Source organism: Ambystoma mexicanum, chromosome 9 (genome assembly GCF_040938575.1).
Source record: "Ambystoma mexicanum isolate Mex_15411 chromosome 9, UKY_AmexF1_1, whole genome shotgun sequence".
Taxonomy (NCBI): domain Eukaryota; kingdom Metazoa; phylum Chordata; class Amphibia; order Caudata; family Ambystomatidae; genus Ambystoma; species Ambystoma mexicanum.
This window is the reverse complement of record NC_090931.1, coordinates 1,183,287,396-1,183,312,617: the sequence shown is the minus strand read 5'-3', so window position 1 is coordinate 1,183,312,617 and position 25,222 is coordinate 1,183,287,396.

Sequence of the window (25,222 nt, the reverse complement as noted above, 5' to 3'; positions counted from 1 at the left end):
TTTCAATAAAGTCAAAATGAATCACTTCAAAGGGGACAGAAGGTGGACCAAAACTACCCCTAGGAGTTAATGTCCCACATTGTGCTGTAAACTTCCCTTGAAGTATACATTTCTGAAGAGAGATCAGAGGCAGTCTGTTTGGCTATCTGGTCAGCGAAAGCATTCCCCTTCCCTACATTATCTACAATCCTCTGATGTGCTGCGCATTTTATAATCGCTAGCTGAGTAGGAAGTGCAAGCGCTGAAAGTAACCGTACTATCAAGAAGCCGTGTTGAATTTTTGTGCCATGTGAGGTCAAGAACCCTCTTTCTGCCCAAAGTCTGCCAAAGGTGTGAACCACCCCAAAGGCATACTGACTGTCATTATAAATGTTTACAACAAGCTCAGGTTAATGCTATAATCTCTGCGGCCTGCGTGGAGTTGTGCGTGATTCTTTTGGTTTCCACGACCGTGCTCAATGTGGTGATTGCATAAGCAGCTGTGGATGTACCATCCGGGAGTTTGAGCCATCACAAAAACAGCTCCCCTTCTGTTTTGTGCAAAGGAATATCTCTTAGATCGATTCTGCCTTTGGTCTCTTGTTCTGTAGTGTAAAGGCAGTCATGTGACTCTTTGTCACTGCAAGCAGCACCTTGCGAAAAAGGTAAAAGTTCAGCCGGATTAAGAACACAACACCTCTTGATTTGGATGTGTAGTGCAAACAAGATTAATTCATATCTCGTTAATCATGCAGAGGTGAGGTGTTGCGTTTGTGTTCTGTTTAATAGAACATCTACAGAGTGAGGTACCATCAGGGTTAAAGCATGGCCTAGGACCATTCCCGCGCTCTGTTTTACAGACGCAACAGCAGCAGCAACAGTTCTCAAACATCTTCGCAAAGCGCATGCAACAGGATCAAGGGCGGAAGAAGAGTAGCTGCACGGCCTATTCCTCCCTCCATGTTCCTGTGTTAATACAGCCAAAGAACATCCATCACATTCATGCACATACAACACAAAGGCCTTTTAATAGTTTGGTGTGACCAAAACTGGTGCCGAGCACAATGCAGTCTTGAGCAGATCAAATGATTGCTGGTGTTCCAAGTTCCATGATAATGGCAAAGAAATGCCCTTCTTCGTCAAAGCCAACATTGGTTTAATCACTAAGGAGAAATTTCTATAAAGTCTCTGACTTCCTTCTGTGTATTTGGGATAGACATGCTAGAAATTATTTATATCCGTTCAGGTGTCAACCTTCTTCCCTCCTTTGACAGGAGATAGCCTAAATAGGTGACCTCCTGTCAACAATATTGACATTTTTTAAGCTAAGCTTTATGTCCATGTTGTGCTAAGTGAATAAGCAACAACACGGTGCCATCCTTACAAGCACTCTCTGAGTCAGCAGCTAAGAGAAGGTTGTCTACATACTGAAGCAATGTACAAGTAGAGGGCAACTCAAGTGTGTCGAGCTGCTCTTTCAAAGCCCTACTATAGATGCTAGGACTTTCCATGTAACCTTGCGGTGCACGGGTAAAGGTAAACGAGTGTCCCCCTAAGGTGAACGTGAACAAGTGTCTACTATCCTTATGTATAGGGATACTAAAGAAAGCGTTCTTTAGATCCACAACACTAAAGTGAGTAGCTGAAGCCGGAATCATGGTCAATATTGTTGTCACACCAGGCACAATGGGAAATTGTGGAGCAACAATCTTATTAATGGCACGTAGATCAATAATAAAACGGAAGGGAATCGCATTACCGCCGTTTTAATACACGGGCAAAATCGGACCATTGCACAAACTAACTGCAATTTCCTCAATCACCCCTCGATTCACAAAATTGGAGACGATGCATTTCAAAGCTTGCTCACCATCGACCGAGATCTTATACTGGGGAATACGTGGCAACTTTACACTATGTTTCAGAGTAATCTTAACAGGCTCAATTTGCAAAACACCGACATCAATGTCATTGATTGCCCACAAACACTACGGAACATTACTAAATTAAAGCGGCAAAGGTCTGGTTAAGAATTGGGAGACAGAAGGTTGCTGCGGTGAAATCGTCAAACGCACTCCATCAGAAGAACAATGAATTACCGCATTTAATTCTTTCAACAGATTCAACCCCAACAAATTCTCTCCACAATTCTTGGTCAAAAGGAACAGACAGTGGTCCGTGAATGGACCCAAAGTAATAGGTACCGGTGAAGAAACCGGACAGACAACTGGTGTGTCAGAAAACCCTACAGAAACATTGGTTTGCCCTGACAGTGAAATGTTTGGAACCCGTTAATGATCAATGGAAAACTTCTGTGCCCCTGTATCTATCAAGAATAGATGTTTCCTATTTCCCACTATCATTTCAACATAGGGAACTTTCCGATTAACGGGAATAGGCGTTGGTTCCAAACCTTGCTTCGGGAAATCCTAGTGAAACAGAATGTAATTGAAAGGAATTTCTTCAGAGAGGTAAGCGGTAGAAGGATGATCAAAAATGTTTCTATTGTCCACACTTGGTGTCTGATTGCCCTGTGAAAAATGTTGCTGTGAATCCTGTGAAAACTGACTTCTACCAGGACCCCCTGACCCTGGGCGACCTCTGGATCGTCTACCCATATTCCCAAATACGTTATTCGACCTCTGCTGGAGGATTGGGCATTGTGCACGCCAATGACCCTCTTGTCTGCAATAAGCGCACTGCTTTATGTTTACAGGACCCAATGGCACATTTCCCTGTGGAACGTACTGACCTCTAAATTGCAAAATACCCCCTATATGGCCTCTAACAATTTGTTGCAATAGTACTTTTGTCTATAAGTCACCTTTTCTTTTTTGACTCTTTCTTTTTCATTATTGAAACGATTCTCATAGTACTGAGCCATGTGCAGTACTTCTGACTGAGACTTTGCTTACCAAGCACTCTCGGAAGACATAATTTGTGACTGGATGTCAGGCAGCAATCCACACACAAATGTATCCATGAATAGTCATTTCCCAGACTCTGTGCTTAAGGCTTTCCCACTGTAATCCAAAAATACTTGTTCGAACCGGTTAAAGACCTCGGTAGCACCCTCGAATTTTCCTTGGATACAGGCCGTAAGCTTGTCCCAAATAATACTTCTTTCAGGAATTATAGTTTTCAACTTTGTAACTATTCTATCAGGCAAAGTTAGTATTACCTGTGGAGGTCTCTCACCAGCTGGCCTTTCTCTATCAAGTCTAGCCATAGTATCCCATGAATCTGCTTCCAAAAGTCAACAGGCATGAGTACAGGAAATAGCAAATCAATATCACTTAAGATGAATACTGATGACTGCAAGACAGACTCTATTTCTTTATAGAACCCTGTCGGATTATTCCTAATATCAGGAATATATTGTTTAATGGTGTTCACTTCCTGTCTCGAGAACGGAACGTGAACAAACTGCGACACATAATGTGCAGGAATTTTTTGAACAGCAGTACCTGCTGCAGCATTAGCTGGAATCTCTTCTTTTGGGACAAATGTCGGAGCAACCTCCCTCATTGGCAACTGAGAAATAGGCAACTCTGAACGCTTACCATGCAACAGAGCTAAATCGAGCGCTAAAGCAGCCAAAGAAGTGTCAAACCAAAAAGACCTCTTATAAATACCCAATATCTCAGCGGGACAACAAATCTGTCTTTTTACGCACTCATGCTGCAGGTACTCTACCATCACCTGTATCTCCTTCCTCTGCATTACTGGCGTATACTGACTATACGTGTCATATACTTCAACGGGAGTTATCGACATATCTGAGATCCACCTAATCGCATCTTTCGTACAAATTCGTTTTTCCTCATTTATCGTTTGTCGACAAGGAAAAAACTGTTTCTGCATGAACATAATGTCCAAACTATCACCACCTTCATTTTCATTCTTCACCCTTTCCAACTCCTTTCTATACTCGAAAACCCTTTTTACATGCTCTTGTACTTTCTCCGCAGTATCTCTAGAAAATGCTAAAGTATTCAGATCCCTTAACCCTTGTGGGAGATCTATATCATTTAGCCTATTCCACATTACACATAAATGAATTCCTAATCCTTCAGAAAAAAACGTTTTTCTCAGGAAAATTGTTCAAATTACAGAGTGTGGCAAGAGCATAATTTTGTTCGTCCCTCTCCATGCACTGTTTAGCCCATGCAATTAATTCACGTTTCTTATCTGAAGACACAGTATTACGAGTTACAACCCTCGATCCCGTTCCCCGATCTACTGCAAGCGGTGTAGAACCACTTGGAAGAGGGAGAGTAGGTCATTTTTGAACATCTGGAAACAAAGGTACTATCACTGGCGCGGCAGGCGAGCCCACCGGACCCGTAAAAGTAGGCAAAAATATGGAGGAGCAGGTGGAGGAGCGACGACTAGAGGAGGAACAACGGGAGGAAGAAGAGGAACATTAAGAGGAGCAAAAGGAGGAGCAGGAGGGGCTACGAGAGGAGGAATAACAGCAGGAAGAGTAACATACGGAGGTGGCGCAGTGGCACCAGGCCTACGTTCATTCAGAAGTTTGCAATAAGTTCATCAGATACATGAAAGTCTTTGTAAGGATACATTTTCTGGATACCAAGCGAGAAAGCCCTATCCATATTCCTAACTGACTCAGACTGTTTATTCTGGTCATATAACAACGCTTTTTCGGAGTTCCTCATATGACGACGCGCATGCTTTTCTTTACTCTTATATTACTGCATATCTTCTTTCTTCCAATTCTGTAATATATCGAATGCTGCACGTCTAGCCTTTTTCTTCAATAATATGGATTCTAAGTATTCAATACAAGGAATTTCAAAACTACCATTGATTAGCCACTGAAGTTCGGGAGCATGTCTAGTTTGTCTGTGCCAAATATCATTAAATACTATACCAACAATGCCACACTTACAGTACTTAGTACACGCTGGCGACCCCTCCATTGGCACCGGTCGGGCAAATTCCAAAGATTGTCTGTCACTGTGGAATAACGCCCTGAAGCAGACAGACAATTTCCCAGGCATATCAGAATACTGGTGTTACCTGGTCAATAATTGTACTCGCAAGTGCAATACACCAAAACAAATGATCAGGATACTTAATAATCGGGTCACGACTCACCTGATCAAATCCTAAGGAGGTCCGTTCGGATTGCAAAAAGTTCTAACCAATGTTCCACGTGGTTGGTGATTTCGGCAAATCTGCCTGCCTCGATTTATGGACCCTCGTCAAGATGCCGACTGGGACCGTGTGTTCACCGTTCAGGGATCGGGCCATGCAGCGCTGCTGCAGTGTCGGGTCTCATTCAAGAAAGGGGCCCCCTTTTACACCATCCGATCCTGTCTGATAGCCGCGTCAACCTTCAATGAGCTGACATCAATCTTGAGGGTCCCTATTTGGGTGCCATCTGTAAAAGCAAAAGAAAATATAGAGGCTGAGTACCCCAAAAGGAAATACACCAAACACGGGTTTATAAAGATTCTTGTATCTTTATTCACACAACTGTACAGTTTACAAAGAAATAAAGTATCAGATAGCTATCTGGCCCTCAGTACATCACAGCGAATACCAGCCCTTTCGGTGTGAGAAGTGAGAGGTACTGGACGTCTAAACATTTGCATCTTTTATACAGTTTCCAATCGTATTGTCCAACCCCTCTGCAAGTTATTAATTTCAGTCTACGGTTCGTGCCGAGTTCACCTCTAATTTATCCAACTATATGCATGTGGATTATGTCCAGTTTGTACCACAACAAATCAACAGTGTATCTTCGAATTTAACATTTAAGCCTTAATACACATCCTATACAATGTAGTTCAACATGTGTTCATGTTTATTATTCAAACAACATTATGTTTGATGTATGTCCGCGGATCGGGCTTGTTGTCGTAGGTAATCCTCGATCTACAGGTCAAACATAGAACAAGGTCTCATTACACGGTCCTAACATTTGGCCTACGGGCAGTTTGGACATTAACTCTTCGTGAAGGTAAGGACGGCTAGGTTACAAGCAGGAAAACACTGTCCACCATTTTAGAACACAGAGTGACTTTGAAACAGAAATCAAAATGGCGGGTGTACCCAAAATGGCGGCTAGGTCGATCTAAGGTCAGAACCTTGCGGCGCAGATTTCTTCGCAGAGCGACTGGGCAAATGTGGTGTCAAGGAGTGTGCTGCAGGCTGATCACAGATGTGAGGCAGTGTGTTCTCTGAATGGGAATAGTGTATGTCAATAATATACTGTTGTGTTATAACGCTGGCACGAACTAAGAACTGCAATGCAAAGAACAAAGGCTACAATTCACTTCTTATCTATGTTACGAACATACAATTTGCTGCTGTATGCAAGTGGTATCTTGTGACAGCTTTCAGTTGCCCACATAAAGCTGTTAATGCTGCTACTGTTCTCGTGGCACATGCTCCTTACATCACTGTAAAGGTCGTAAAGTTTTTACTAAAGAACCCTCCTTCACCGGTACTTCCGCTCATGCAATGCATGCTGTTCCTGCATCTGAGCACCCCCCACAACAAGGTATATCTCTTAACTGTGCCTGTTTTGCCTTTATGATTGTGTTGGTCCTTTGTTTATACAAGAGTCAGGGCAGAGTGGGCATGTACACCTTTAGTAATCTTTGTAAATCTGCAGGGCAGTCCTCAATTTGTCACATTAGGAATGAAGAGTTGCAGGTTATTTTGCTTTGTAAGCTCTATCTCTGCATTCCCTGACTAAACAACTCCCCTCTAAGATCTCCCACCCCATTACAGTACACACAACCCTCCAAATATAGCCCCCATAGGCCTTGCTGTGAACACATCAACACTGAGTGATGAACAACTTTAGCCCTGTAACACACTCACACATCAGAAGCTTACCAGACCCAAAGCGCTGTAGTTTATTAAATCTTGGACTCTTCCCTGTAGATAACATTCTCCCATGTTTCCCCTCCAAACACAAAGCAAGCAGAGTGACCTTTGCCACTCTCCCACTAATGGATCCCATCCCCCTTTTTACTTACAAAGCCAAGTGCAGTGAGGCCACCAATAGTGGCAAACGGGCACTATCCAGGCCCACTAGATTATGTTGTATTCTAAGTTAGGAGACATTGTTTATTTTAATTAATTATATTACATAAACCAGAATATTCAGTTTTAAAACAGCCTATTTCCTGTCCTAAATGTTGAAGAGGAATGTTCATGGTGGGGGGTGTTACATAAGAGAATGTATCTCCATAACAACGTCTTCAAAACCAATACATATCCCACCCATAGATTAAAGTAATTACAAAAACGGGGGCTCTGGCCAGGAAGCAGATATAATAATGCCATTGATTTCAACACACACACGCATTGTGTAACATAGATTGTTCCCAATATTTCATATATGCGTCAAGTTGCATTGGTTTATTTATTTTATTTATTTTTTGGATATTTGTAACAAATGGTGTTTCAAGGTACCACAAGACTAGAAGACGTGGGGGAATGGGAGAAAGATAACAATAACGGTCCTACTAGGCCTTGTGACATTCGGATCATACAAGTGCAGTAACAAGAAGTGCCATGCAGAGGGGGGAGAGGGGAAGTGCCAGTCATGTGAATGCAAAGTGCTAGGGTGGGAAGGAAAGTGCAGGGGAGAGAGGAGAGAGTGAACATGTACTGGGGTGCAGCAGGGGGTCAGAGGGTAAAATGGGCTAGGCGAGTGCTAAGGTGAGGCCAGGAGGGCAAGGGCCAGGGAATTGCATTGGGTGCAGGTCCACATGCTAAGTGCGTGGAAGGGGGGTGGACCGCGCAGGGGGCCTGGTACCCTGTAGAGCTCAGAGGGAACCAGGCAGCGAATCGCTGCAACAGATGGAATGAAGAAAACAGTGGAGGTTTCTTGAGGAGCTTCCAGAGCTTAAGGAGATCTGGCTCAAGCCTGAGAGGGGCAGGGAGACCTTTCCAGAGGTAGGCTCCTGTGGAGAAGAGAGAACTATCCCCCACTCTCTGCTTAGAGAAGCATCTGATCTGCAAAGAGTTGGAGCTAGATGACTGAAGGGCTACAGAAGGGAGCTATTTAGGGAGAGACAGTTGGATGTAGTGGGCTTCCAGGCCACACAAAGCCTTGTGAATGATTCAGTGGGTCTTGAATTTGATCCTAGCAGCAACCAGGAGCCAGTGGAGAAATTATAGGAATGGAGAGGTGCAGCCCCTGTGCTTGAGTCCAAGGACAAGTATTTCAATCCTATTCTGGATTAGTTGAAGTGGGTGAAAGGTGGATTAAGTAATATTGAGGAAGAGGCTGTTGCCGTAGTCCAGCCTAGAGAGGACCAGAGCTCTAGAGACACTGGGTTTCTGGGGGAAGGTGAGGAAAGGGAGAATGCCTCTGAGGAGGTGCAGCTGATAGAGGGCCTTCTTGGCAAGGTCCACGTGTGAGGAGAGGAGGAGAGAGAGGAGTCAAAAGATGACACCAATGTATTTTGCTTTGCAAGAGGGTGCAGGGAGGGGAGGGGACCCATAGAGGGTGGCCAGAGAGTAGGAGGGAAGCAGGGAGCAGATGTCCCAATGAGAAGGATCTCAGTCTTACTGGCATTGAGACAGAGATCATTGGCAGCATACCATGCCTAAATAGAAGTGTCAGAGAGTCGGGTATGAGAGAGGGGGAAGAGGAGGCAGTAGAGCGAAGCTTGAAGGAGAGCTTTGTGTAGTCTGCATAACACTGGGCATGAGGAGAGTAGGAGGGAGGAGATCAGGTGGGCCAGAAGAGCAAGATATATGTTGAAGAGCCACAGCGAGAGTATAGAGCCTTGATGGAGGCCACATGTAGAGAGTGTGATAGGGGAGACAAAAGGGCCCAGTTGAACCTGGGAAGGATGATCAGAGAGGAATGAGGTCAACTAGTCAAGTGCCCGGCCCGTGATGCCAAGGGTGTCACAGAGCTGATTTGTCAGGGTGGCAGAGGAAATATCCAGAAGGATAAGAATGGAAGGATAGTTGGAATCAAGATTTTAGAGCAAGTCATCACAGGTGTTTAATTACAAGCTCTGTCGCACATTACTTATTCAAGGGACTCATTGTTCAGTATGGACATTAAAAAGGGGTCTTTTTCTCTATGCACACTAGCTAAAATTCGGGGTATGGGAATTGAAAAACTCAAATCAACAAGTGACTTCATTAAATTACATCTAAATGTTCAGATGTCAATATTAGCAGGGCTGTTAAACACTAGATCTGCAGTTGCTCATGCAATGGAGATCTGCCTTTTAATTGAGTCGCATAGACTGGATGTGTTATTTATGACTGAGACATGGTTTACTGATACCTCCCACTCTTTCCTTCATAGTTTGACACCAGAGGGTTACGCAATTCAATACATCAATAAGTTGAGTAAAGTGGATGGAGGGATAGAAATTATGAATCGTTCCCAACTAAAGTTTGATTATATTAAATCATTACAATGGGACAACTCTTCAGAGATTGGTGTTATGACCTTTTCATTAACCCCAAAGTATTCAGTACGAATTGTAGTGATTTACAGCCCTCCCCCCCGGTTAGCAGCCCTATTTTTGGAGGGCTTGGATGATTTACTTATTTCAATAGGCAGTAAATACAAGGAACTGCTGTGCATCAACAACCTTAATATTTGGTTAGAGGATTTCACTAAATCACATTCAAGACAACTACATGAACTACTATCCCTGTATGTGGTCATGAACTACTATCCCTGTATGAGGTCCTAACATTAGCTCATACTCCTTCTCATACACTGGGTCACTGTCTCGATGTAGTCCTAGCAAGAGGAAAAGGGACTAATATGGTTGATACATTCCCTATTCGTTGGACAGATCATTATCTTTGTGTATTTTGTATTAAAGCAGAACAATATGAAGACCCTATTCGAGCCTCTGCCAGCACCAAAATTGTGCAAAAGAAAAAGATTTAGATAGTATACCTGCGACGGAACTAAGTATAGCACTGAGTAAGTGTACTCAGTTCAGTGATTGCGATATGCTATTCCAAGAAGGCACTCAAATTATGAGCAATATTTGTATAAAATATGCACCTTTGAGAAATATTGCTACTAAAAAGCCTTCTAAAATATCGTATACCAGAGACTTTCTGGAGTTAAAAAGAGAACATAAATACCACATAAATCGATGGTATGACTTTAAGTCAATTGAACATGCCACGTTGGCAAGCAGAGCATTTAATAATTATTAAAAAAGCAGTGTTCAGAGCCAAGCCTAATTTTTTACCAACAAAAATTACAACAGCAATAAATCGCCCTCAAGAACTATTCAAAACATTTGCTGACTTTGTTAGTCCCAACATAAATGCACCGGTGAAAACTTCATCTGTAACTTATGCCAATAGCCTAAATACTTTTTTTCTGAGATAAAATTGTGAATATCCGAAATAATACTAGGCATCATAGAAAATCTAACAAGATCCTTCAATCAGAGGCTGTTAACCCAATTAAAGAAAACAATGGTGTTTTGGAGAAGACATTGACTGGGACAACTCAGTTTAGCTTTAAACAAATTTCAGAGGATGATATTGTTGCCCTTCTATCTCAACTGAAACCCACAAAGGACTCTTTCTTTCCAATCCATGCTCTAGTCGCTAAACGACTTTCCTTGTAACTTACTCCTTTTATGACTAAGTTTGTTAACCTCTTACTTACTCAGGGATTCATCCCTAATGCCTTGAAACTATCGGTTGTCTCCCCGATATTGAAAAACTTTAGTTTGGACCCTGAGGATTATATTAATTATCGCCCAATTGCCAGTCTTCCTTGGCCGTGCAAAATCCTGGAAAAGGTGGTCACTAAACAATTGCAGGATTATGTTGAGGACCACTGCCTTGTCCATCCCCTGCAATCTAGTTTTCGCCCCTTGCACGGGACACAGACGGCATTGTTGGCGGTTTGGGATGATATGTTACAGGCCGTGGATGCAGGTAAACTCTCCCTGCTTGTGGTGCTCAACCTGTCTGCCGCTTTTGATACAGTGGACAACTGTATTTTGTTGGACCGTATGATAAATCTTGTGAATGTGGACTCCTGTGCACTACAGTGGTTCACCTCATGTCTTAACGGTCGACAACAGCGTGTTCAGGTTGGAGGCTTTCTTTCAGAAATTCTCCTCCAGTGATGTGGTGTGCCACAGGGATCAGCACTTTCTCCACTCCTCTTAAATATCTGTCTTTGTTACCTTATGGATATCTTGGAGAAATATAATCTCAGATTCCTTTTGTACACTGACGATACTCAGCTTTATATTAGGCTTGATGATGTGGAGGATGCTATTGCCTTGGTTAGCAGGTATTTGGAAGAAATAGGAACCTGGATGGAAAGAAAATGGTTACAACTTAATCCAAAAAAAAACAAGGTGATCCTGTTTGGTCCAAAGCATCTGCTTGCAGGAAATGGATGACCCCAACATCTCATTTTCAGGGAACCAGCCTTAAGTACACTACTAAGGTAAAGAATCTCCGCTGCATTTGGCAGAGTGATCTGGGATGTAATGCTCAGGTCTCAACTAAAATGCAATAGTTTTTATATAATATTCACCTTCTGCGTCAAGCATTACCTTATGTTCGCACCACTGATCGTGCTGTGGTGGTTGGGGCTCTAGTCAATTCCAATTTAGACTATTGTAATGGACTTTTGGCTGGAGCGCTGGCCAAACAGATCGACAATCTTCAAAAAGTGTAAAATGCGGGTGTAAGACTGTTTTTTGAGGTAGCTAAGAACTCCCCCAAATCTGGTCTCCGTCGGTCGTTGCACTGGTTAGCGGTGGAAGACCGGGGACAAATTTAAATTGAGTGTCTGGTCTACAAATGTCTGACTGGGCTTGCACAAGTTTATCTGATAAATAAACTGAAGCGCAATCGACCAACTCAGGCCCCTAGGTCTGAAGACCAATTTATTCTCATTATCCCTAGGACAAACTGTATTTTGAGAGGAGATTGCTGTTTCTCAGTTGCCAGACCAAGATTATGGAATAGTCTTGCACTGCGTCTAAGACAGACAAACTCTTTATTGAGTTTTAGAGCGGGTTTAAAGACCTACCTATTCAAGTAAATCTAATGATTCTGGCTATTGTTGAATTTCTATAGTGTCAGTCTTTACTAGGTTGATGTTCCATTCTATCATACTGTATCACCTTCTACAGGACTCGATTAAGTTTGGTGTGTGTGCGTTATAAATCCTTAAAATTCAATTTCAAATTATAGCCGTTTCTGTGCCTATGGCTGCTTTGAAGCCAGACTGGTGGTTGTGGAGACAACCAACAGATTTGGTGCGTTGGATCAATGGGAGATGACCAGATTCTGCAGGAATTTTACCAGGAAGGGGGTAACATAAATAGAGGGTAATTAGAAGGGCAGGAAGGGTCAGCAGAGGGCTTTTTAAGGAGGGGATGAACAAGGGAGTACTTGAGGTATAGCGGGAAGGAGCCAGGGGCAAAAGAGTGATTACAGAAATTGACCCAGGCACGTACAAGGGAGAGCAATGTTGTCCTTGATGGTTCTGGAGGAGCAGGGGAGCACCTGTTTGGAGGAGACTTTCATAGAGAGGACTTGTCTAGAGACCTCTTATGGTGCTACGGCTGAAAAAAAGGAGAGTAGGAGGGAAGGAGAGTGGCGGAACAAGGGAGGCCTGAGAGCTGGGGAAGGTGGAGGGAGGGGAGTAGAGGAGAGTGAGGATAGGATCTTATGAGTTTTGGTTGAGAAGTATGAGGCCAGTGTAGTAAAGAGTTTCAGGGATGGGAGGGGGAAGTGGAGACTGAAGAAGGATTACAAGTTCCTTGCAAATTTTAAACAGTTCACCTGTGTTGTTAGTGGCCCCATAGATGCAGGCTTAGATATGGGCCCACTTCTTAGAACGGATGGAGAATCTGTATTGCCTTTGGAGCAAGTGGCAGGTCAGTCTGTCAGAGGATGTGCCTGATGCCCACCACTTTAGCTTGTAGTCATACCAGGTGTTGCACTTGGAGGCTGGCTTCATGCTGATTCTCATGACAGGGGAGATGATGCCCAGAGTGTTGGTGAAGAAGAGGTGAAGATTTGCAATGACAGAGTCAGTGTGAGAGTCTGAGGAAGGAGTAGGAGGGGGAATGAAAGTGGTGGCAAAAATAGCAACTGAAACTCATTTTATCTGCCGAATGATGGAGTTGGAGACGGGCAGTGCAGGCAGAGGCTTAGCCGGGGGACCTAAGAGAGCTGGATGAGAGGACAGGAGAGCATGGTCAGATCAGGGAAGAGGTGTATTGAGAGTATTGGAGATGGGGATGTCTGCTGAGATGAGAGCATCCATTTTATGTCCGGCTGAGTGCATCAGACTGGAGAGATGAATGGTTATGGAGAGACAGTCACAGACAGTGAATCAGGAGAGTCAAGGTGAATATTGAATTCTCTTAAGGAGGAGAAGCTTGGCGGTGGAGGAAAGAATTTAAGAGGAGAGGTCAGACCACTCCGAGAGGAAGAGAGAGCCTGGACCAGGGGTCCTGTAGATGGTGGTGATAGTCAGCAAGCATATTGGGGAGGCACCAAGCCCGCAGATGGGGCATACATAGGAAGAGTAGCTCTGAGTGGGAATGATAGTAGCAGGCACCCATTCAGGGAAGATCAAGGCCACTCTGCCTCTAGACCGGTTAGGCCTGGGCTTAGAGAGGATCTTGTAGCCCTCAGGGTGGGGTGTGTCAAAAGCAGTGACAGAGCTACCAGTGAACCACATCTCAGTAAGAGCGAGAACGTCAAGGTCAACATTTTCAAGGAGGAGCAATCTTTTAATGACTTAAGAGGCGGGGGACAGGGATGTTGTACACCCATCAGTGATGGGGAAGGGGAAAGAGTTGTGGCAGGCAGGTGAATGTCACAGGAAGGGAGGAAGTTGATGAGAGACAGAAGACACCAATCAAGAAGAAGGAGTTTGGCTGAGATCCCTGGGACATGTCAGTGCCATTCTGATAGACATTAATGATGCACCTAGAGGATGAACAGAATGTCTCAAGTACTTCCTATCTGGTGCCGCCATTAATGGGTGACAAAATGAAAGGGGCGAAGACAGAGACCATGTATGGAGTCCATATGTCCAGAGAGAGAGCAACAAAGAGGATGTCTGTGACAGTCTGCCTGGAAAAAGTGTTGACGTATGTGTCAGGGATGGGCAGCCCTGGTTTGGAGACCAGGCAATCCTTTTTGAACTTTTTCCTTCCAGACTTCTTAAGAGGGGTAGGAAAGGTGATAGAATAGCAGTTAGAGTAAATAGGGGAAATGGAGAGCACCATGGAGGGAGAGGGCAGGGGGATCTAAGGGGGAGAGAAAGAGAAGGAGAAAGGAGAAAGTGCACAAGGCACGATGAACTTGCTAAGTGGCCTAGCAGCAAGACAGGCACCGGCAAATCAGTGCACAATGTTACCCTGGTCACCGAGCAGGGTATTGTGCTGCTCCAGCAACAAGAAAAAGAGGGAGGCAACTGGGAGAACAGGATTCTTTTCAGCAAGGCAGGAGCATATGAGTCGTCCAACAACATGCACCAACCTGGACAGCAATGTGATACAAATATGTCACCTAGATGGAGGCAGCACCACCAAGGCATGAATAGCTGCTAGTTTTTGTACCATGCAGTAGTGCCTCACAGTCCAGATCTTGAGAATGGCAAAAGTCCTGAGCGAGGCGCCGCCCCAAGCAGCAGGGACTTAGGTCACACTAATTAAGAAGGCAGAGATCATAACTGCATACATGACTGCCACAGTGACCCAGCTACAGTAAAAGACCCACTTGAAAAGGCCCAAGTAGCAGCCTGAAATGGAACCTCAACGTAGTGCCTCACAGACCAGTTTTTGAAAATGGCAAAGATCCTGATTGAGAAACCTCACAAGTAGGCAATAATTAAGCCACCCTGTTTAAGATGGCAGAGATGACCAATGATTGCAGGATTGCCAACCTGGACCCAGCTGCAGTATCCGAGCCACTTGAAAAGGCAGTCCCAAACAGCTTTCCAACACCTTTCCAAGATGGCCACCAGCTCTGCTGATTACCAAGAGATGTGAAGTTGCGAGGAGGGACTGCAGTCAGGATTCAGAGAGCTTCATGGCCTCAGTGCCTTCTTTACCACCGCCTACGCATCAACAGTTGTGCCGCACTTGCGCTCTTACTCTTCTTCAACAAGCGGCTTCCATGCTGAATGACTTAGCAACTGTCCCCAAATTCAAGCCTCGCGACCACACTCTCATTTCTCTTCCCACGCGGCTCTAAAATCTGTGCTGATATCTGGGCACAAAACATCTTTCTCCCTCACCGGCCAGCCATCCCTGTTAACCACTACTTGTTTACTGAAGGCTCACACCTTTCATGGTAAATTGGTAATTGCTGCACATGCTTCCCAAATATAAAATGATGGTCCCAGGGCACAGAGCTCACAAATCACATGACCATCTTGGGCCACACCCAGCTTTTATTTCTTTGCTGTCGGCTTCAGCCACCGCTGCTTCTGCTCCCACTGCGGCACCGGCAGGGGCGAGGAGGGACACCGACAGCAGACCTCTGCCCCACACAGAGACATGCGGGCCAAAGACTTACTACTCTACTATTAAAGATACTAACAGGCAAAGAAGACCCTCTTTTCAAAGTCATCGTACTAGCCCTCTGGCTGGCATGAAAAACAACGATCCAACTAAAATGAAAACTTACATTAGCCCTCAGTACTTGGGATTTACATGATTCATCAGCTTCATATATATATGCCTGCACCAGAGAGAAATAATCAGAATTCAGGATCAGGTTCCCAGGGAAATCCAAATGAACATTTCTCTTGGGAGAGACAACAATCACCTCCTCCTAGAACCAATCACCTGGACAACTTTCATCCTTCTCCTCCTTGGATCAATGATAATATATCCCAGGATAAGAGTGACGTTAGAGTTAGCATTATACTTAACAACAGTCATCAAAATTACCACAATCACTCCCCTAGAACAGATAATTACATTCCAAGGAGGAGCAGATATATGACCAAAGATTGCCCCACAGTGAAGAGGGTGGAGGAATATTTTCTCAATTGGAGCTACAGGTTTTTATTGTTTTATTGGTTGTTTATTTTGCACCTATAAACATGTGTCTCAATGCGTAACAAGGCAAGAAGGCCAGGGGGGAACAATCCTACTAGGCCTTGAACATTCCGCTCGTGCAAGTGCAGGTTATTTATAAAGCACTTAATCCCGAGATCGGTTTTAAGAGTCGATCCGGGATTCAAACCTGTGTTACTCAGTGTGGTTTTGCTTTCAAGACCCACACATTGCCACAGAGCTATCCTCCCTTCACAATTGACTGAGAACATTGGTAAAATGATGAATCCCAAAGGTATACCCTGATTATATTGCTCCTAGAAACATTGTCCAAACGGAATATACAGGTCAGTGTGGAAAATGGCAAGAGAAAAATATTCCAAACTAAATTGTACAAGGAGAAGAGGAAAAGGTGGACATGGTAGGAAAGCTAGGCCAAGCCTTAGAGGAAGCTTCTTTTCACATCCCATGAACATAGCCCTGAGTTTTCTGAAAAGTTGGGATAGGCCAGTCGGGACCCTTCTTTATTCTGTGAGATAGAATTAGATCAAAACAATAAAATAGAGTGAGTAGAAAAATCTAACAATCACATTTGAGAAAGAAAATAACTTGATGGAGATAGAACTGAGTGTGTTCTCTTTCAAGGATGGCTTGCCACCTCCAAAAGAACAACAAATCAGAACTAAAATAAGTGTGACAATTGCTTTAAGAAAAACATATGATTAACCTTGGAACTCCTAGACACGAGACAGACACAGAAAGAAGGAAATACAATAACTCTGATCAACAAACCAAAACAAGAGGGTATTCTTTGATCTGAAGACCTTTCTAGGAATCCACTCCAAGCAGAAAAAATGACCTGAACAGGGGGCGAAGTCCCTGTTCCTTTTGTGATAATAAAATAAATGTGTATTCCTATGGATTACTCTACCAGCCTAATGAACTTGTGCTTGAGCAGCAGCTTGGGTGGCAGCCGAAGGCTTATTTAATGAAACCTCAAACATGCCGAAGGTTTATTTAATGAAACCTCAAACATGAGAAAGATCAGAAATGTCCACTTTTCTACACTTTATCTGTAAGAAATTAAAGATGACTCGTTGTTCGTGCCTATCCAAGATCAGGGACAGCGTGACTTATTGGCTATCATGATAGCGGCTCTCATGCAGCCTTGATATTTTGAAATACACTGTATAGAAATCACAGTATCACTCTCAAACCCCTTTTTCGGAACTACACAACTTTAATGGAAAGGACATTTCAGAAACTGGATTTATTGAAGTAGAAATCAAAATAAAGCAGCATTAACTCACCCATCCAAATGTAGCTGTGGCTACTTAGGGTGCACATGTCTTACTGGAGAACAACAAACTTTGAATGTACTTTTGTATTTGTATTTATTTTATATTTATTAAGCGCTATATGCCAAAACACCATACAACTAATCACATCACAGTACTATAAACATGAAAACAGTGAAAGTTAACCAAGAAAGTAAAGGAGATGGGTTTTAATAGCAGAATTAAAAAAGCAGATAAGAAGAAATAGAGTGGGGAGAAAGTGGAAGTGTGATCCTGTGAAGGGGATTGAGTAGAGAAAATGAACAAAATCGAGATTGAGCACATGTGAGGGGCAGCTAAGAAAAATAGAGACTGAGAGTGGAGAGTACAGGAGGGGGAATAGAAAGACACCAGAGAAGAGATGTATGGAGGAGAAAGACTATACATGGGTTTAGAAACCAACTTCAAGTTAATACGAGAATGAAAAGAAAGCAAATCCAGTGAAGATAACAAAGAAGATATCAAATTATATGACGCAAGAGAACAGAGAAGATAAATAGAAGAGTTAAAGATAGACTTAAGAGGATTAAGATGGGAGGCCAGGGGGCCAAAGAGAATGCAGGAGCAATAGAATATATTATGGAAGAAATAAGCAGTTTAGCTGCACTGAATGTAAGAAAGGGCCCTGTCTTAGAAATATCAAAATGGTGGGCCCAACAGGAAAGCACATGTAAAGAGATATGTAGAGAAAAGGAAAGTGAAGAATGTAAATAAACACGAAGATTACGGGCAGAAGGAGGGACAGAGAACAGAAGGGGCAGGGGGGATAGATTCAGAGGGAAGTCGAGGAGAAATATTAGTAGCAGGAAAGAAAATAACATCTGTCTGGAAGAGTTAAGGACAGGATAGTGATTGGACATCCAAGACTTGATGGCCAAGAGACATGATGTAAGAGTATCATGAATAGTGGGGGAAAACAGAGAGGAGGATAGAAATAGTTGGGTGTCATGATATGATATGGCTTTTATGACGCGCCTATAGACAAGTGTTTCTAGGCGTGACAAGGCAAGTGAGGGGAAACAGAGGGAGGACAAAAAACAATGATCTTACAAGACCTAGTGACATTCATATTGTGTAAGTGCAAGGGAACAGGGCGGGGAGAGGATGAAAAAGTGCAGGGCAAAGGAAAGGGAAACAACAAGTTGTGCAGCCAACGGGTTGCGAGTGCCTGTGCTGAGAAGTGCAGACAATGAGTGTGCAGTAGAGGGGACTGCAGGGTTACAGATACAGACCACAGTGCAAGGGGTGCCATGAAGCAGTGCAGGATTGCAACTGGACATGCAGGGAACTGTGCTTCAATTCAGAGGGTAGCCAGTTGACCAGTGCGTGGATCAGACAGGAGATCAGAAGGGGAAAGGAAGAGAGCAGGCAGAAGCAAAGAGGAAGGTCTTGAGGTGCTTCCAGAAACTGAGAGGCAAGGAGGCTGTTCCAGAGGGGGGCACCAGCCGAAGAAAGAGATCTGCCGCCAACTCATAGCTTGGAGAAGCAACTGACCCTCATGGAGTTGGAAGTGAAGGAGCGGAGGGCCCGCATAGGAAGATATCTCCATAGAGAGAGTTGGAGATATTGCTGTCCTTGACCCCAGCAAGCCTTGTGGACGATGCAGAGGGTTTTGAGGAAAGCACTCCCAGATGCAGCAGAAAGGGGAACAATAGTTTATGTAGAAGATGTGCTAACTAAAAATGAGAATCTGAAAAGTAAAGTAATTTCAATGAGATTAGACATGTGCTTGGCCAGATACAGAAGGTGGGAGCCAAGGTGTCTTTACAGAAAGCACAATGGTGTAAAAAGAAAGTGAACTTCTTAGGTTATGAGTTGACTGAGAATGGGTTGAAACCACAAAAGATACAGAAGTTGAAAGATCCTACTAATTTGGAAGGAATGAAGAGTGTATTAGGGATGACAATATATAACAGGAAATGTATTGAAAATTATGCAGACATTACACAACCTTTAAGCAAATTATTGAAGCAGGGTGCATCCTGGAAGTTGGAAAAGGAGCAATGTGAAGTGGTGACTAGGCTGAAAGAATGTCTCATTAAGGCACCATTTTTGGCGTATTCCATAAAGTATCCCATAAAGAATCAGGATTTCTGTGTAGAGATAAGGTTCACTGACCAATGTTTGTCAGCAGTGTTATCTCATAGGCATGATTTGAACAACAGAACTATTGCATATGTTAGCAAGGCGTTATCTCAGGTTGAAACTAAGTTTAGTGAATGTGAAAAAGCACTCGTAATCACTGTTTGGGCATTGCAGAATTTCCGTCCCATCAGTCAAGGGGAAAGAGTAATTGTTGAAACAAATCACCAACCGTTGCAACTTCTGCAAAGCAAGAGAATTAGGTCAGGGAACTAGGCACAGTCCAGAATTACTTCTTGGACGTGGGCACTTCATGGGTTCCATGTGGAAGTTAAATATGAACAAAATAAAAAGATCCCAGTTGCCCATGGGCTAGCGGCATGATTGTGCAGCTGAGTGTGCACCTGACAAAGCAGTGATAGAATCCGATTTTAATGAATTTGAACAATCCCCACACAAAGCATTCAATGAGGGTGTATGTAGAGATTTACCATCAGTTTATTTAGATGGATGCCCATATCATGTGGAAAAAAGTACAGAAAAAGAGCTTGTGGCAGGAATAGTAAATATATGGTTTAAATGTGACAACATCCAAAGAGTGTGCATGAGGATTGGGTCTAGAAGTAGTCAAGTAACAGAGTTAGTTGCCATTTACAAAGCAGTGGGCACCGTAGTTGAAAATAAACTCAAAGTTTTGGTGACTGATTCTGATTATGCGCGAAACAGTTTTGTGGAATATTTACCTGGCTGGAAGGCAAAAGGTATGCCCACATATAACAAAAACCCTCTTGAAGATGGGAAGATGATTCAAGCCATAGACAAACTTGTGTCAGAAAATGATTTAATAATACATTGGAGAAACATCTGAGGGCATCTAAAAAGGCCAGGTGAGGACAAGCAGGGGAATAACAAAGCACATCAGTTAGCCAAAATTGGAGCTTTAATGGGAGAGTTTTTTTCCCATTGAACACCTGTGATAACACGCTCCAAATCTCCAAAGGAAGTTGAGCAGCCTGTAGTTCAATGGAGTTCTGATACCCTAGATCAGGAAATGTTCAAAGCGTAAAAAGAAGACCCAATTTTAGGCATATTTTATAATCACTTAGTCGATGCAGAACAGAATCCTATGACTGAACATGATTGTAAAGGGAAAGAAGAATTGAGAGTATTGCTAAAAAACAAAAAGAGAATTAGGTTACAAGATGGATTAATGATTAGATAATCTGTAACAGGTCAAACCCAGTGGGTGGTGCCTTTGTCAATTCGGGGAATAATTTTACATCACATGATGCAATAACTGATGGACACAGGGGCTCACAAAAAACTTTGGACATTTTAAAAGATTATGCCTATTGGCCACATATGTCCCACAATGTTCAATTATACACCAGAGGGTGTCTAGTATGTGCATAATTTGAACCTACTTCACATATGCATAGAGCCCCATTAATGAAAAGAGGTTTGACCTTTCCATGGTCTGATTTGAAAATTGACTATGTCGGGCCTGTTAAAAGATCAGCCAGAGGAACTAAAAATGTATTAACAGTGGTTTGTCTAATTTCCAAATGGGTGGAATGCATTCCAACACCAAATTTCAGTGCTTAAACGACAGCCATATTACTGGTGAATCATATTTTTTCAAGATTTGGGTTACCCCAAAGGATAGAGTCAGACTGGCATAGTCATTTCACTAATGCATTCATGACCAATGTTTGGCAAATAGTGGGTGTGAAAAGGAAATTACATATCGGCCGTCATCTTCAGGTGGGGTGGAAAGAAACAATAGGTCTATTGTTGACCTATTGAAGACATTTGTGGCTGAAGCAGGTTCTAGTTGGGACCTTCAGTTGCCTTTAGTATTGATGGCCATCAGATCGACACCCACTAAATCTACAAATCTCAGCCCTCATGATGTACTAACAGGAAGTAAAATGGTGTTGCCACAACACTTATTGTACAGGGCCCATGAGCAAACACTAGTAAATGCCTCCACAATTCATGAATATGTTGATGAGTTGAGGAAGCACTTACAACATGAATTTGCATTTGTGCAGCGGAATCTGGAGAGGGCTGCTGATAGTGCAAAAACATATTATGATAGGAAGACATCTGTAAGGGAATACAAGGTGGGAGATCAAGTGTATACATTTAATTTTGGGAAGAGCACACATAAAAACACTAAGTTTCTTGCAGCATGGCAGGGGGCCCTTCAGAACAATGGACAAGGTTTCCCCCCGTGGTGTATCAAATGATAAAAAGGAGGGTGAAATGACAGTTTGTCCATGTAAATCAAATCAAGCCTTTCCACTGAAACATAAGGTGAGAAGAGTTGAGCAAGTTGAGGCTAGTTGAATGGAAATAATGAGTGCAGGGTAACAATTGAGCTAACAGGAGAATCGAGGTAAACCTTGCCTTTCAGTGAAATAAATGGGAAATGCTAAGGGGTTAGGGTGGGAGAGTGTGTATTTTTGAAATTATTTTGGTTGCATGATATGATATGCAGGTTTTTGGTTTGTATAATGATAAACTCATTTTCCCGTGTTCCAGTGTGCCAAACCAGTATCCATGGAGCCACGATAATAATAATGACAACCAATTTTATTTTCTGATATTGTAGCAGAAGAGTGATGAAAAATGTGTTTTGCTAGGTTTTTTTCTTTTTACTTTAGAAAACTAATTCTTTGATCCATCAGTGCTTATCCTTGGAACGCTGGACCCCTGGAGGATGCCACGGGATTGGAAGCCCCAGGAAAGCCACCGGCCACCAGAGTTGCATTTTTTCTGCCGCCCAGAAATGGGCAATCACTGGGTGGTGTTAAGGAGCACGAGATGCCATAATGATGACGCCTTTGGAGAAGATCCCATGGAGTGCCGGACTGGGGGAGTTCTGCCGATGATAGCGTCATGTACATTTGTAGTGCAAAGGTTGATGGACAGAACATTCTGGAGGCGTGGTCCAGTATATACTGGGTGCCAGGAACTAAAATTATGATTTTTATTTGTGTTTTTCATTTATTTTATTGTTGTGCATTTAACTGTATATTGTCTGGAAATGTTAATGCTGTAATTGTGTCTGTGAATTTTTATTATTAATATATAATTAGATCATCAAAAATAAATAAAAAAATAACATATCTATACATTCAAAGATGGTGATCAGATAAAAGATTAAAGAAAGAAGATATAGAACTCTTTAAAAAAGGGTTGGTCTTAAAAGAAATATATCATTAAAAGAATTGGAGATCGGACCACTGATAAAAGATGATGAGACATGAATAAAAAAAAATCTCCTGAAAAATATATGCTATCTATTGATGTGTTGAAACATCGTTGATGTATATGATTGGGAATGTTGTTGCATGAAGCTGGTACTGTTGCATCCGGACCGGCAAACACTGAGTTATGCTCGCGGGTGCTTTTCATACCACCAAGTCTGACCTGGCAGAATGGAAGGCACCCATGAGCACAGCATTTCAGATACACAGGCACCAAATGATATGGTGCCTGTGCATCCGGCTTCCCCATTCCCATTGAGCCCGATGGGGCTCATGGAAATGGGAAAGAATTGTTTCCGGCACCCAGGAATGGGCAAATACCGGGTCTGGCAAGGCCGTAATGACCCAGTGATTGCCCATTTCTGGGCGGCAGAAAAAATGCAACTCTGGCGGCCGCTTGCCTGTTTTACATGCTCGGCTACCGCCAGGGTTGTAATGAGGCCCACTGTGTTTATTTGTGATGTCATCTTTGATGTCCTGGGCGTTAGTGTTAGCAGTGCACGGTGGTGGCGCGAGTTATGGTTGCTTAGCTTACCATAACTGGCGAATTTTAAGGGTTTTTCGGTTTTACTTGGAACCATAACGTCCCTTTGACAAAGTTTTTTCACTGAATTTCATAGGTTTTTAGTAGCTCAACTTAACCATAACGTCCCTTTAACAAACTTGTTTTCACTGAATATATATATATATATATATATATATATATATATATATATATATATATATATATATATATCAGTGAAAAACTTTGTTAAAGGGACGTTATGGTTAAGTTGCGCTACTAAAAACTTATGAAATTCAGTGGAAAAAACTTAGTTAAAGGGACGTTATGGTTCAAAGTAAAACCGAAAAACCCCTGAAATTCGGCAGTTATGGTAAGATAAGCAACAATAACTCGCGCCACCGTGCACTGCTAACACTAACGCCCAGGACATCAAAGATGACATCACAAATGTCATTGATGACATCACTGATGACATCACATGTCTGGCTCCCCCTTTTTTTCCTTTACTGACATATCTAGGCCACATGGTTTTGCTCAGTAACAGTCAAGGGGCCTCATTACGACCCTGGCGCTAAGGGATGTGAATTTGTTGGAAGGATCTTTTCTTCAAGGCTGAGAAAGATATCACCTAAGAGATAATGACCACAATTGGTCGTGTCTCCATGCTGATGTCATCTTGCTGTTGATTACCATTTTAAACCTTTTATTCTGCCCTGAACTGTGATTGGCTGAATTCTCTCCCCACCAATGGTATTGAACACAGCTTAAATTTGTCATACATGCTGATGTTCAACTAATAAAGCAGGGAGGTTTCTGGTCGCGATTAGTTAAAGGGACGTTAATCAATGACATTTGTGAGGTCATCTTTGATAACCTGGGTGTTACTGTTAGCAATACACACTGGCACGAGTTATGGTTGCTTAGCTTACCATAACTGGCGAATTTCAGGGGTTTTTCGGTTTTACTTTGAACCATAACGTCCCTTTAACAAAGTTTTTTTTTACGGAATTTAAATAACATTCTTCTACATGGTACAGTGAAAGACCTACTTCAAGAAATTGACTATATCCAGAAAAAATATTTTGGGAGTGAAAGCCATTTACAGAATGAAATACCTTTAAACCAAATTAGCAACAATTCTACACATGGCAACCTTTTGCTAAACACATACAAAAAATAAATACTAAATTTGAAAGTACACCAAACCATGTGTGTGTATGTTGCCGCAGAACTTTTTCTAAAAGTAACACAAAAACTGTAGACCTATCATATAAAATAGAAGACAATGAAGGTTCTAAATGGTTTGAATTAGCTCTCTACCTTGTAGCAGAAAACAAATATGAAATAAGTGACCCCTTAATACTTTGCAGTTACTGCAGTACAAAACTTGACAACAACCAAACTCCTTCACGTGCTATCACAAATAATTTCGAATTATACCCACTACCAAAACCCCTACAACAACTTAATTTATATGAGAGCATCATAATTCAAACAGTACACCCACTTCAAGCAATAATACGCCTTCAACCAAAAACAGTAAAATTACCTCCCTCTGAATTAGTGAAAGGTATTTGTGGAAAAGTAGTGTATTTACCATTAGATCTAAAAGAAAATGTGCACACTCTAGGAGTGCAACGTCCAATGCAACAATCTTTAATTATCTTGGTAAATGGAGTACCTACAAAAGACAAAAGAATTTGGCAACAACTGATAGATTTACATAAAGGTAGAGAGGCCCTGCACCATCTTAAAGAGAATAATGAATATTACAAAGAAATTAATATTGAAGAAAACTTGAAAGATTCAACTGAAATAATTCAAGAGACACAATAAGCTGGTCAATTTGAGCTCCTAGATCCTGCTACAATATCAAACACTTTAGACCATTATACAATTCATCCATTGCACTCTAATGACACCATAGAAGATGCACTGGAAACGTACCAAATGCGTCAAACAAAAGGATCACTAATCAGCATATGGGAAAAAAGTATAGAA